The sequence below is a fragment of the Mercenaria mercenaria genome, chromosome 17 (assembly GCF_021730395.1).
Source record: "Mercenaria mercenaria strain notata chromosome 17, MADL_Memer_1, whole genome shotgun sequence".
Classification (NCBI taxonomy): domain Eukaryota; kingdom Metazoa; phylum Mollusca; class Bivalvia; order Venerida; family Veneridae; genus Mercenaria; species Mercenaria mercenaria.
In genome coordinates, this window is record NC_069377.1 from 18,124,435 (window position 1) to 18,139,041 (window position 14,607).

Here is a 14,607-nt window from a genome sequence, read left to right on the forward strand (position 1 = left end):
TCATTTTCTTGGTTGAATATTATGTTTTAGTCAACTTTTCTCTTAAACTATCAAAGCTTTTGCTTTAAAACTTGCAACAGTTTTTCACCATCATAAGTGGACACTGAACATCAAGAAACATAACTTTATCCTGCTTTTTGCAAGAATGATGGCCCTTTTTAGACTTAGAAAATCATGGGTAGGATAATATTTCTATTATACAAAAAAAATCAGATGAGCGTCAGCACCCGCAAGGCGGTGCTCTTGTTGGACTTTGAAATTGGCTTATATATTGCCATTTAGTGCAAGACTTATCGAAATCAAAGTAATACAGGAACATTGTTTGTCTAATCTATTTATTTCTTTTGTCTGAATATCCGTGGAAATATTTTGACCCCATTCTTCAATCAATTCTTCGAATAGTCGAGCGCGCTGTCATCAGACAGCTCTTGTTAGCTTCACTATTCGATGAATAGTCTAGCTATTCTACTCATCCTGGTGTCTGCCTCACACCTTGGTTGAAGTTTTGCTTGCAAGTACATACAGCTACCATTTAAAGGCATATGTCTTTGAAACTTATTTTTTCTTTTTCTAGGTCAATTGCCAACCTCACTGGGTCAAGTTCCATAACTCTCACCTGTATTTTGACCAAATTATGCCCCCATTTGGACATAGAAAATCCTGGTTAAAGTTTTACATGCAAGTTACTATCTGCAGAACAAATGCAGATATTAAATTGAAACTTCATTTGTGTCTTTGGGGTTATAAAACTAGTTGATTGCATCAAGTCTCATAACTCTGACGTGCATTTTGGTCAAATTATGCCCCCTTTTGAACATAAAACTTCTGGTTAAAGTTTTGCATGCAAGTTACCATCTCCAAAACTAATGCAGATACTGGATTGAAACTCTATAGATATTTTAACATTTAGGGTAATATTTTCCTGCTTCTGGTACAATAATTTAAATAGTCGAGCATTGGCTGTTTTACGGACAGCTCTTGTTGTTCTTTAATGGTCCTTTTAGACAGTTATTCGAATATTCGGTTTGCAATATTCGAATATATTCGAATATTCGGTTTGTTTTAGTGGAAGCTTTAAATTCTTATTAAGTGATTGGCATATACACAATGTATTCATTTGTTTAAAGCGTGGATCATCGTACATAATAAGGCCAAAAAATGTTTGTTTCAGGTAACCCGATCCTACCTAGCAAAACCCGCCGATCCTAGCGTTTTATTTCACGATTCTGTCAGTATAATCATGAACATATTTAACTAATTCAGTGTTTTAGCTTCAAAATGATACAAAAAAATCAAAACGATTATAATTTAGACCGTCGCAATTTTATCTAAAAATAGCAGCTCGTCCAATTTAAACACGTGACGCGCTGTTGTATTACCGCCGCCATTTTGAAAATTTTCAATCGGCATGTAAAAATCGTCGTGTAAAAAGCAAGTAAGGCAGACTTAAACCTCCTTCAACATGAACTTATGCATCAATCATATGTTATTTCTTGATTTTATTATAAAGGACTTCAGAATTTAATTCGAATACGGCCGATTGAAGATGAAAACCGATTCTGTGGATGGTCTGAAACGTCGTACAAAATATTGTGAAAAGATCGACAGTATCTACAAATATGGTATTGTTTTCGAAAAAACAACTCTACAACTTGTTACATAAAACAGGCGCCAATAAAAATGAACAAAAGATATCACATTTGCGCCTAATACAAACTGTTAATCCATAGCGATTACCCCAGGTAATTATGAATTGCAATTTTCTTGTTAATTGGACATCTTTTGACATGCATCTGACACATTGACGCCTGTTGCAAACTGTTAATCTGTAACGATGGCCCCTGCCAATTATGCATTCAATTTGATATTTTCTTGTTAATTGGACATCTTTTGATACGCGATAAACAAACATGACATGGTTTTATTCTGTAGAATTAGCATGCTAATATTGCCAAAAATCAGTGATACTTATTTTGAAAAAAAAAAACAACAATAATTTACGAATATTCGAATTTGATTTTCATATTCGAATATTCGACCGATTTTCGAATATTCGTTCCCATCCCTAATATTTTCATTTTGTATATTCATCAACTATTTTTAGTAATACCAGTTATGAAAGAACTTTGAGCTATTTTTAGATTATAGACAAAGAGTTTACATAAACATTGTCAAGGTCATAGCTGATATGTAAGATAAATGTTGAATGGCTTACCAGAAAAATGCTGACCAATCAGAATGTACTTTACATCCTTCATGGTTGACTGCATTCTGGAAGAGTTTACCTCAGTAGAATTTCAGAGCCATTTCTTCACTCTGTAAGGAATTTTTGGACCGGCAACGTCTTAAAAAACTCTCTTAGGGTTTAGTAATTAATAATTTATTAATTTTGTATTTATTTTTGGTTATTTATTTAACCTAAGAGTTTTACTAAACTTTCCTTTAAATTTGTAAGTAATTTTCTTTAATTAACCCTTTACCACACATATGTTTATCCCCGTATCTATCGATTACTAAACAGATACGTATTGATCCGTGTCTATCGATTACCCGATAAAAACGTAATTTATGGAGTATCGGCCATTTGAACAAAAACGTATATCCCCGTATCTCATAATCAATCGCTTTATTATACGCCCGAAGGGACGTATTATGTTATGACGCCGGTGTCCGTCCGTCAGCAATTTCGTGTCCGCTCTGTAACTCTTGAACCCCTTGAAGGATTTCAAAGAAACTTGACACAAATGTTCACCACACGGAGGTGACATGCAGAGCGCTTGTTTCGGATGACTACCTTCAAGGTCAAGGTCACACAGGGGTGAAAGGTCATATGAGTGTGTTTCGTGTCCGCTCTGTAACTCTTGAACTGCTTGAAGGATTTCAAAGAAACTTGGCACAAATGTTCACCACACTGAGACGACGTGTAGAGCGCTTGTTTCGGATGATTAGCTTCAAGGTCAAGGTCACACTTAGGAGTGAAAGGTCATATATGACTTTGCTGTGTCCGCTCGGTAACTCTTGAACTGCTTGAAGGATTTTAAAGAAACTTGGCACAAATGTTCACCACACTGAGGCGACATGCAGAGCGCATGTTTTGGATGACTCGCTTCAAGGTCAAGGTCACACTTAGGAGTCAAAGGTCATATATGACTTGCTTTGTGTATATTGCTCTGCATTGCAGTGCTCATATGAGTGTGTTTTGTGTCCGCTCTGTAACTCTTGAACCGCTTGAAGGATTTCAAAGAAACTTGGCACAAATGTTCACCACACTGAAACGACGTGCAGAGCGCTTGTTTCGGATGATTAGCTTCAAGGTCAAGGTCACACTTGGGAGTGAAAGGTCATATATGACTTTGCTTTGTGTATATTGCTCTGTATTGCAGTGCTCTTGTTTTTATTTGGCAGATCCCTTTTTAGCTCACCTGTCACGTAGTGACAGGGTGAGCTTTTGTGATCGCCCTTCGTCCGTCATCCGTCCACAATTTCTTGTCTGCACGATAGAGGTTTCATTTGTGATTTTATTTTAACCAAACTTGCACACAACTTGTATCACCATAAGATCTCGGTTCCTTTCTTGAACTGGCCAGATCCTGTTATGGGTTCCAGAGTTATGGCCCCTGAAAGGGCCAAAATTAGCTATTTTGACCTTGTCTGCACAATAGCAACTTTATTTATGATTTGATTTTTACCAAACTTGCACACAACTTGTATCACCATAAGATCTCGGTTCCTTTCTTGAACTGGTGAGATTCCTTTATGGGTTCCAGAGTTATGGCCCCTGAAAGGGCCAAAATTAGTTATTTTGACCTTGTCTGCACAGTAGCAGCTTTATTTATGATTTGATTTTTACCAAACTTGCACACAACTTGTATCACCATAAGATCTTGGTTCCTTTCTGGAACTGGCGAGATTCCATTATGGGTTCCAGAGTTATGGCCCCTGAAAGGGCCAGAAATAGCTATTTTGACCTTGTCTGCACAATAGCAGCTTCATTTATGATTTGATTTTAACCAAACTGGCATACAACTTGTATCACCATAAGATCTTGGTTCCTTTCTTGAACTGGCGAGATTCCATTATGGTTTCCAGAGTTATGGCCCCTGAAAGGGCCAAAATTAGCTATTTTGACATTGTCTGCACAGTAGCAGCTTTATTTATGATTTGATTTTTACCAAACTGGCACACAACTTGTATCACCATAAGATCTCAGTTTCTTTCTTGAACTGGCCAGATCCCATTTTGGGTTCCAGAGTTATGGCCTCTGAAAGGGCCAAAATTAGCTATTTTGACCTTGTCTGCACAATAGCAGCTTCATTTATGTTTCGATTTTAACCAAACTTGCACACAACTTGTATCACCACAAGATCTTGGTTCCTTTCTTGAACCGGCCAGATTTCTTCATGGGTTCCAGAGTTATGGCCCCTTAAAGGTCCAAAATTGGCTATTTTGGCTTTTGCAACCATATAGAGACTTCATTTATGGTTTTATTTGATACAAACTTCCAAAATAACTTCAACAACAATAATTCTTGGATTCCATGACAAATCAGATCCAAGCGTAGGTTCAGAGTTATTTTATATCTGATTACCTCCCCTGATTGTAATCAAAATGGATTTATATCAGTAAGTACTTATAGTACTTATTTGAAATTTCATTATTGTCATTAGTTGGACTGAGCCAATCAGGGTAGATAACTATGGACTGATTTTATGTCAAACTACCTCCCTTTATTTCAAATTAAAATGGGTATATCTCCCTAACTAATGAAGATACTGATCTGAAATTTCATTTATGTCAACAGATTTATTTGGCAGATGCCTTCTTTTGTCCACCTACAATATTTATTTTTATACTCCCGAAGGGAGGCATATGAGTTTTCAACTGTCCGTCCGTTCGTTCGTTAGTTTGTTCGTTCGTTCGTCACAACGTTAACTTTTTGCATGAAGGCACTTTACTCGCGAACCACTGCACCCAGGACCTTCAAACTTCACGTGCTGATAGTACTTACTGAGTACACCACCCCTACTGACTTTGGGGTCATCAGGTCAAAGGTCAAGGTCACAGGGGCCAACGTTAACTTTTTGCATGAAGGTACTTTTCTCGCGAACCACTGCACCCAGGACCTTCAAACTTCACATGCTGATAATACTTATTGAGTACACAACCCCTACTGACTTTGGGGTCACCAGGTCAAAGGTCAAGGTCACAAGGGCCAACATTAACTTTTTGCATGAAGGCACTTTACTCTCGAACCACTGCACCCAGGACCTTTAAACTTCACATGCTGATAGTACTTATTGAGTACACCACTCGTTCTGACTTTGGGGTCACCAGGTCAAAGGTCAAGGTGCTGCGAGGGGCATTTGTCACCATTAGTGACAGCTCTTGTTTTAATTACTTCCCTTTTACGTTACTATAAATAGCTTATTTTTAGTAACTTTTTTATTATTGGCCATAGGGAAAACACGAGACCAGTTTTCTGTGGTACAACATGGATGGTACCTCGAATTTTTAGGTGTATTTTAACATATCTATACCTTGTAAGATTTTTTTTTCTTTTTGGTTAAATTTCTTCCGTTTGTTGTTCCTGTCCTTTGGACTTAGATATTTTTTTTGAGGACCTTGTCCTCAAGTGCAATGATAACAGGTGAGCGATATAGGGCCATCATGGCCCTCTTGTTTGTTCTCTTACAATAATTTTTTTTGTATTACTTTCCTTTTTTGTTACTATAAATAGCTTATTTTGAAACTTTTTTATTATTGGCCGTAAGGAAAAACCGAGACCACTTTTCTGTGGTACAACATGGATGGTACATCAAAATTTTAGATGTATTTTGACATAACTTTACCTGGTAAGAATTTTTTTGTGGACTTAGAATTTTTTTTTTTTTGAATTTCTTCTTTTTGTTGTTCCTGTCCTTTGGGCTTAAACAGTCAAGTTCTTTAAATTTTGCTCCCATCCTCTGGTGTAACCCTTCAGGCATATATTGCCCCGCTTGGCGGCGCTCTTGTTTTCATTCTTTTCCTGAAGAAATGAATTCCGGATGTTTACTAATGCAAAGTATGGGATTTCGTCATCATTATTTACGTAAAAGATCATGTGGTTACTATTTAAATTTATCGAGTACTTTGCAACTAAAGACACCGGTTTTTTAGCTCACCTGAGCACAAAGTGCTCGGGGTGAGATATTGTGATCGCTCACCGTCCGGCGTCCGTCCGTCCGTCCGTCGTCCGTCCGTCCGTCGTCCGTCCGTCCGTCCACACTTTCCTTTAAACAACATCTCCTCCTAAACCACCAGGCCAATTTTGATGAAACTTAACAGGGATGTTCCATGGATGGTCCTCTTTAAAAATTGTTCAAAGAATTGAATTCCATGCAGAACTCTGGTTGCCATGGCAACCGAAAGGAAAAACTTTAAAAATCTTCTTCTCAAAAACCAGAAGCCCTAGAGCTTAGATATTTTGTGTGAAGCATTGCCTAGTGGATCTCTACCAAGTTTGTTCAAATCATGACCCCGGGGTCAAAATTGACCCCGCCCCAGGGGTCACTTGATTTTACATAGAAAAATCTTAAAAAATCTTCTTCTCAAAAACCAGAAGCCCTAGACCTTAGATATTTGACATGTAGCATTGCCTAGTGGACCTCTACTAAAGTTGTTCAAAGCATGACCCCAGGGTCAAAATTGACCCCGCCCCAGGGGTCACTTGATTTTACATATGAAAATCTTCAAAAAAATTCTAAAAATAAACCAGAAGGCCTAGAGCTTAGATATTTCACGTGTAGCATTGCCTAGTGGACCTCTACAAAATTTGTTCAAATCATGACCCCCGGGGTCAAAATTGACCCCGCCCCAGGGATCACTTGATTTTACATAGGAAAATCTTAAAAAATCTTCTTCTCAAAAAGCAGAAGGCCTAGAGCTTAGATATTTGACATGTAGCATTGCCTAGTGGACCTCTACTAAAATTATTCAAATCATGACCCCGGGGTCAAAATTGACCCTGCCCTAGGTGTCACTGGATTTTACATATGAAAATCTTCAAAAATTTTCTTAAAATAAACCAGAAGGCCTAGAGCTTAGATATTTCACATGTAGCATTACCTAGTGGACCTCTACAACATTTGTTCAAATCATGACCCCCAGGGTCAAAATTGACCCCGCCCCAGGGGTCACTTGATTTTACATAGGAAAATCTTCAAAAAATTTCTAAAAATAAACCAGAAGGCCTAGATCTTAGATATTGACATGTAGCATTGCCTAATAGACTTCTACAAAATTTCTTCAAATCATGACCCCCAGGGTCAAATTGGCCCCGCCCCATGGGGTTACTTAATTGTACATAGAAAAATCTTCAAAATTTTCTAAAAATAAACCAGAAGGCCTAGAGCTTAGATATTTGACATGTAGCATTGCCTAGTGGACCTCTACAAAATTTGTTCAAATCTTGACCCCCCGAGGGTCAAATTGACCCAGCCCCAGGGGTTACTTGATTGTACATAGGGAAATCTTCATAAATTTGCTTAAAATAAACCAGAAGGCCTAGATCTTAGATATTCGATATGTAATATTGCCTAATAGACTTCTACAAACTTTGTTCAAATCATGACCCCCGGGGTAAAATTGGCCCCGCCCCAGGGGTTACTTGATTGTACATCGGAAAATTTTCCAAAAAATTTCTAAAAATCATCAGTTTGACATTTGAAACATGTTGCTCATATTACTCTGGTGAGCGATCCAGGGTCATCATGACCCTCTTGTTTTCCTACATGTGCACAACGGTACGTCATGGAAAATTACTACGAAAACTACTTGCAGCTGGCCGGTTTGCGGGTCTTTCCTCGTTCTAAAAATAACGACTATTTAACACCTTAGTATTTTTAAATTTGTAAGGTCATGAAGGTCACACGTGATATATGCAGAGTTCCCATAAACAACAATTTGTGTTTACGATGGCTTGGAATTTATGGTCTTATATAACAGGAAGTGTTAATCAAAACAGAAGGACCGCGACTTCCAAATACTTTATGACACCCCAAGAGTTAATTGCAGCGGAAGTCACCCGTGGTTTACCGGCGATTGATCATCAAAAAATTACGTAATTAATAAGGTACGCAGAAATTTAATACCACCTCATTTTTGAACAAATCTCAGAATATTAAGCCCATAGAAAAAAGTTCTTATATGGTAGTATATATATATTGATTAATATCGGACCTCTAGACTCCGTGTCTAGAGGTCCGGTTACCGGACCCCTAGCCACTTCCAGTTTATAACAGTGACTAATGTCTCCAACCTGTCTGAGAGCTGTTTACAAAAATATTTAACAAAAACTGTGTTTATGACAATTAAATTATAGCTTTTCCTCAGCCATTATATAATTATCATATATATTGGTAACATAGTACATAACAGTACAAGTATATAATTTGATTACCACCTAGGTCCGTTACCAGACCCCTAGCCTGCATGTAATAAAACTAATCAATATAACTGTGTTAACAAGTACGTTCACATGCTGGCTACACATAAATTCTATTTTTATAAGAGGAAAACATATTGTGCAAACTAAGTATGTGTTTGCAGTATAAAAACAAATTATAGATGATGTATCGATACAGTACATAAACTATGAAAAAGGGACGTTATACTTTACGAACCTTTTCTATTTCCACTGGTTGATAATCCTTGGTATTCAAGATAATGTTTCAGCTCAAATACTGAATGCTCATTTATATCACTTGAGCAAAACTTCGCCCTTGGAACATCGGTTTCCATCTATTTTATTGAGAAGCTTCCATCGTGTTTGTTGTGTATATCACCTGGTACACATAACATGTATTGATGACATCACTAGCAATTGTAATGTTATTCGGTTTCTAAAAATAGCCGTAAATATGCCATGTTCGTGCGCTTTGTTGTAGTTGCACTTTTTCAAGAGGATGTAGAATCTAGAGGATGGAATTTGCTGTTTTGCACTAGAAAGTGCAGTGAGTTTCATTTTCCCGTCTCTAATTCCATTGGAAGCAGAGCAAAGTCCTGCCCCAAAAACTACAAAATTCATGTTATCTCCCAAAACATCTATGAATTCAGGGGTAGATTGGCTTATCAGCCTCCTAGGTGGCTGAAAGATAAAGAAGTGGAGATAATGCTTTAGAGCTGAAATGAGTTAAAAGCAATTTTTTTTAGAGTTTTGCTTAGAGTTCTAAGTATATTACTATGCTCAAAAAAAAGGAACTGTAATTATGTCTCCTCCAGGAGACATATTGTTTTTGCCCTGTCCGTCCGTCCGTACGTCACACTTCATTTCCGAGCAATAACTGGAGAACCATTTGACCTAGAACCTTCAAACTTCATAGGGTTGTAGGGCTGCTGGAGTAGACGACCCCTATTGTTTTTGGGGTCACTCCGTCAAAGGTCAAGGTCACAGGGGCCTAATCATTGAAAACCATTTCCGATCAATAACTAGAGAACCACTTGACCCAGAATGTTGAAACTTCATAGGGTGATTGGCCATGAAGAGTAGATGACCCCTATTGATTTTGGGGTCACTCCGTCAAAGGTCAAGGTCACAGGGGCCTGAACATTGAAAACCATTTCCGATCAATAGCTAGAGAACCACTTGACCCAGAATGTTGAAACTTCATAGGATGATTGGTCATAAAGAGTAGATGACCCCTGTTGATTTTGGGGTCACTCCATCAAAGGTCAAGGTCACAGGGGCCTGAACATTGAAAACCATTTCCGATCAATAACTAGAGAACCACTTGACCCAGAATGTTGAAACTTCATAGGATGATTGTACATGCAAAGTAGATGACCCCTATCGATTTTGGGGTCACTCCATTAAAGGTCAAGGTCACAGGGGCCTGACCATTGAAAACCATTTCCGGTCAGTAACTTGAGAACCACTTGACCGAGAATGTTGAAACTTAATAGGATGATTGGTCATGCGGAGTAGATGATCCCTAATGATTTTGGGGTCACTCTGTGAAAGGTCAAGGTCACAGGGGCCTGAACATTGAAAACCATTTCCGGTCAGTAACTTGAGAACCACTTGACCCAGAATGATGAAACTTCATAGGATGATTGGTCATGCAGAGTAGATGACCCCTAACGATTTTAGGGTCACTCTGTTAAAGGTCAAGGCCACAGAGGCCTGAACATGGAAAACCATTTCCAATCAGTAACTTGAAAACCTCTCGACCCAGAATGTTGAAACTTCATAGGATGATTGTTCATGCAGAGTAAGTGACCCCTATTGTTTTTGGGGTCACTCCGTTAAAGGTCAAGGTCACAGGGGCCTGAACATAGATAACCAGTTCCGATCAATAACTTGAGAACCACTTAACCCAGAATGTTGAAACTTCATAGGATGATTGAACATGCAGAGTAGATGACCCCTATTGATTTTGGGGTCAGTCTATTAAAGGTCAAGGTCACAGTGGCCTGTTCATGTAAAATCATTTTTTGGAAATAACTTGAGAACCACTTGACCTACAATCTTGAAACTTAATAGGATGATTGGACATGCAGAGTAGATGACCCCTATTTATTTTGAGGTCACTTGATCAAAGGTCAAGGTCACAGGAGCCTGAACAGTGACTTGAGAACCACTAGGCCAAGAGTGTTGAAATTTAGCGGGATGACTGGACATGCCAAGTAGATAATCCCTATTGCAGCCAACCATCAGTGTCTCTTTGACTTTCGCTCCTGACCCCTATTGACTTCTTGCCTATAGGACTTTGCATTGGGGGAGACATGCGCTTTTTTACAAAAGCATTTTCTAGTTTTCAATGGATCTTCATGAAAATTGGTCAGAATGTTCACCTTGATGATATCTAGGTCAAGTTCGTAACTGGGTCACGTGCCTTCAAGAACTAGGTCAGTAGGTCTAAAAATAGAAAAACCTTGTGACCTCTCTAGAGGCCATATATTTCGTAAGATCTTCATGATAGTTGGTCAGAACCTTGATGATATCTAGGTCAAGTTCGAAACTGGGTCATGTGCCATCAAAAACTAGGTCAGTTGGTCAAATAATAGAAAAACCTTGTGACCTCTCTAAAGGCCATATTTTTCATGGGATCTGTATGAAAGTTGGTCTGAATGTTCTTGATGATATCTAGGTCAAGTTCGAAACTGGGTCACGTGCGGTCAAAAACTAGGTCAGTAGGTCTAAAAATAGAAAAACCTTGTGACCTTTCTAGAGGCCATATATTTCACAAGATCTTCATGAAAATTGGTCAGAACATTCACCTTGATGATATCTAGGTCAAGTTCGAAACTGGGTCCACTGCATTCAAAAACTAGGTCAGTAGGTCAAATAATAGAAAAACCTTGTGACCTCTCTAAATGCCATATTTTTCATGGGATCTGTATGAAAGTTGGTCTGAATGTTCATCTTGATGATATCTAGGTCAAGTTCGAAACTGGGTCACGTGCGGTCAAAAACTAGGTCAGTAGGTCTAAAAATAGAAAAACCTTGTGACCTCTCTAGAGGCCATATATTTCATGAAATCTTCATGAAAATTGGTCAGAATGTTCACCTTGGTGATATCTAAGTCAAGTTCGAAAGTGGGTCATGTGCCATCAAAAACTAGGTCAGTAGGTCAAATAATAGAAAAACCTTGTGACCTCTCTAGAGGCCATATTTTCTATCGGATCTGTATGAAAGTTGGTCTGAATGTTCATCTTGATGATATCTAGGTCAAGTTTGAAAGTGGGTCACGTGCCATGAAAAACTAGGTCAGTAGGTCAAATAATAGAAAAACCTTGTGACCTCTCTAGAGGCCATATTTTTCAATGGATCTTCATGAAAGTTGGTCTGAATGTTCATCTTGATGATATCTAGGTCAAGTTCGAAACAGGGTCATGTGCGGTCAAAAACTAGGTCAGTAGGTCTAAAAATAGAAAAACCTTGTGACCTCTCTAGAGGCCATACTTGTGAATGGATCTCCATAAAGATTGGTCAGAATGTTCATCTTGATGATATCTAGGTCAAGTTCGAAAGTGGGTCACGTGCCGTCAAAAAGTAGGTCAGTAGGTCAAATAATGAAAAAACGTGACCTCTCTAGAGGCCATATTTTTCATGGGATCTGTATGAAAGTTGGTCTGAATGTTTATCTTGATGGTATCTAGGTCAAGTTTGAAACTGGGTCAACTGTGATCAAAAACTCGGTCAGTAGGTCTTGAAATAGAAAAACCTTGTGACCTCTCTAAATGGCCATACCCTTGAATGGATCTTCATGAAAATTGGTCAGAATGTTCACCTTGATGATATCTAGGTCAAATTTGAAACTGGGTCACATGCCTTAAAAAACTAGGTCAATAGGTCAAATAATAGAAAAACCTTGTGACCTCTCTAGAGACCATATTTTTCAATGGATCTTCATGAAAATTGGTCAGAATTTTTATCTTGATAAGATCTAGGTCAAGTTCAAAACTGGGTCACATGAGCTCAAAAACTAGGTCACTATGTCAAATAATAGAAAAAACGACGTCATACTCAAAACTGGATCATGTGGGAAGAGGTGAGCAATTCAGGACCATCATGGTCCTCTTGTTTTAATTAACTATCTTGAAGAAATAACTAGCAGCTGATTCATTATTTCGGAATGGTATCTTTCAAAATGACATGAGCTTCTCAATTCAAACCGACAACAAAAGGTGTGATAGTCTTTTTGTTACGATCAAATAGCCAGTAATTACCGGCAATTAGCATGTCACCTCTGTCAATTTTGTTGTTCACAGTTTGATCTCGGTTAAAGATAATACTCGATCTTTAATTAGTATCATAAATTTTGTGATTTATTAATATTTCTTTGATCAACATACTTTTAAGTTTATATGAAATTAATTTTGTTTGAAAGAAAATTAAACCATTCGATTTTTTACGGAACATAACGGCAATCTTAGATTTTAGCCATGACAGTTAGCGCGGAGAGGAGTTTCCCTTTACCAAAATGGCGACGATCGGAAACAAAACTTGTTTTTAAGTTGGAAAATCGTATATACCTGTGTATAATCTGCCCACCCATGACTCAGGGGTGGTCCCGGGGGTCAAAAAACTGCGCATTATACATGGGTATCTACGGTAATGAGGCCATTTATCATGTAGTTAGTTTTTGATCGATACAGGAACGTTCGATCCGATGTATCAATTGAACCCTGAATACCAGTATTCGATACATATCGAGAACTGGTACACCCCTACAACCCAGCACAAACTAGTACAGAAAATTCCCTTGGCAATTAATTGGGTTATCAAAACAATTGATTTAAAAAAAACAACAGGGGTGGCAAACATGTCCGAGATTGACATTTAAGAAAAAAAAATTTTTCGGTGTTCATGCGAAATGAATTAAATGAACAACAGAATAGGATCAGCAAATCCATGGATCGCCCTAGTGATTTATGTTTAATTTGCCATCATATTTTGTTGTGGCAAAGTGTTTGAGAAAAATACTGAGAATGTTTGGTAGACTTTTTTTGCCAATAAATCACTCATTTCACGTCTGCATTGCATTGTATTTTATCAAAATCCATCAAGTGATAAGGAAAATATAATCAAGTACCTGCTATGTACATGGTACCTAATGTCATGTGCGTTGGCTTTAAGATTTTTCAGGTAACACTGTGCTGGGAAAAAATGCCTTGACAAGTTTGTCTTTGCAAACATTTTCTCAGGAAAACATGAAACAAAGTAAGTCAGAACACTGAATGACCTTTAGCATTGTATAATTACTCATGGTGACTGGTATATGACTCTAAGCTTGACTATTTGAAGAATAGTCTGAGCTATTCTACTCATCCTGATGTTGGCATTGGCATCCGTGTTTTGCTTGCAAGTAGGTATAGCTATCATTTAAAGGCATATAGGTTTGAAACTTATTTTTTCTTTTTCTAGGCTAATAACCAACCTTACTGGGTCAAGTTCCATGACTCTGACATGTAATTTGGCCAAATTATGCCCCCTTTTGTACTTAGAAAATCTGGTTAAAGTTTTGCATCAAGTTTTCCAAAACTAATGCACATATTGAATTGAAACTTCACTTATGTCTTCGGGGTGTTAAAACTAGGTGATGGCATCAAGTCCCATAACTCTGACATGCATTTTGGCCAAATTATGCCCGTATTTGGATTTTGAAAATCCTGGTTGAAGTTTTGCATGCAAGTATAATAGCTATTATTTAAAGGCGTATAGTTTGAAACTTATTTTTTTCTTTTTCTAGGTCAATAACCAACTTCACAGGATCAAGTCCTATGACTCTGACATATTTTGGGCAAATTATGCCCCCTTTTGGACTTAGAAAATCCTGGTTAAAGTTTTCATGCAAGTTTATATCCAAAACTAAATGCAGCTTCATTTGTGTCTTTGGGGTTCTAAAAGTCCCATAATTCTGACATCTATTTTGGCCAAATTATGCCCCCTTTTAGACTTAGAAAATCCTGGTTAAAGTTTTGCATGCAAATTACTATCTCAAAAACTAATACAAGTATTTGCAAATAAAGTACTATGTACAAATACAATGGGTGGGGTATCGGTGACTGGAAGTGTAATAGGATGTGATTTCATTACAGACCTATTGAGTTTTCAAAATGTTTGAA

At 37.8% G+C, this 14,607-nt stretch overlaps 1 protein-coding gene across 3 annotated transcripts in view; it reads left to right on the plus strand.

Moving 5' to 3' along the window:
* LOC123537554 (CWF19-like protein 1) overlaps window positions 1-14,607 on the plus strand; it is a 281,916-nt gene that overhangs the window by 220,303 nt on the left and 47,006 nt on the right. The window lies entirely within an intron of this gene.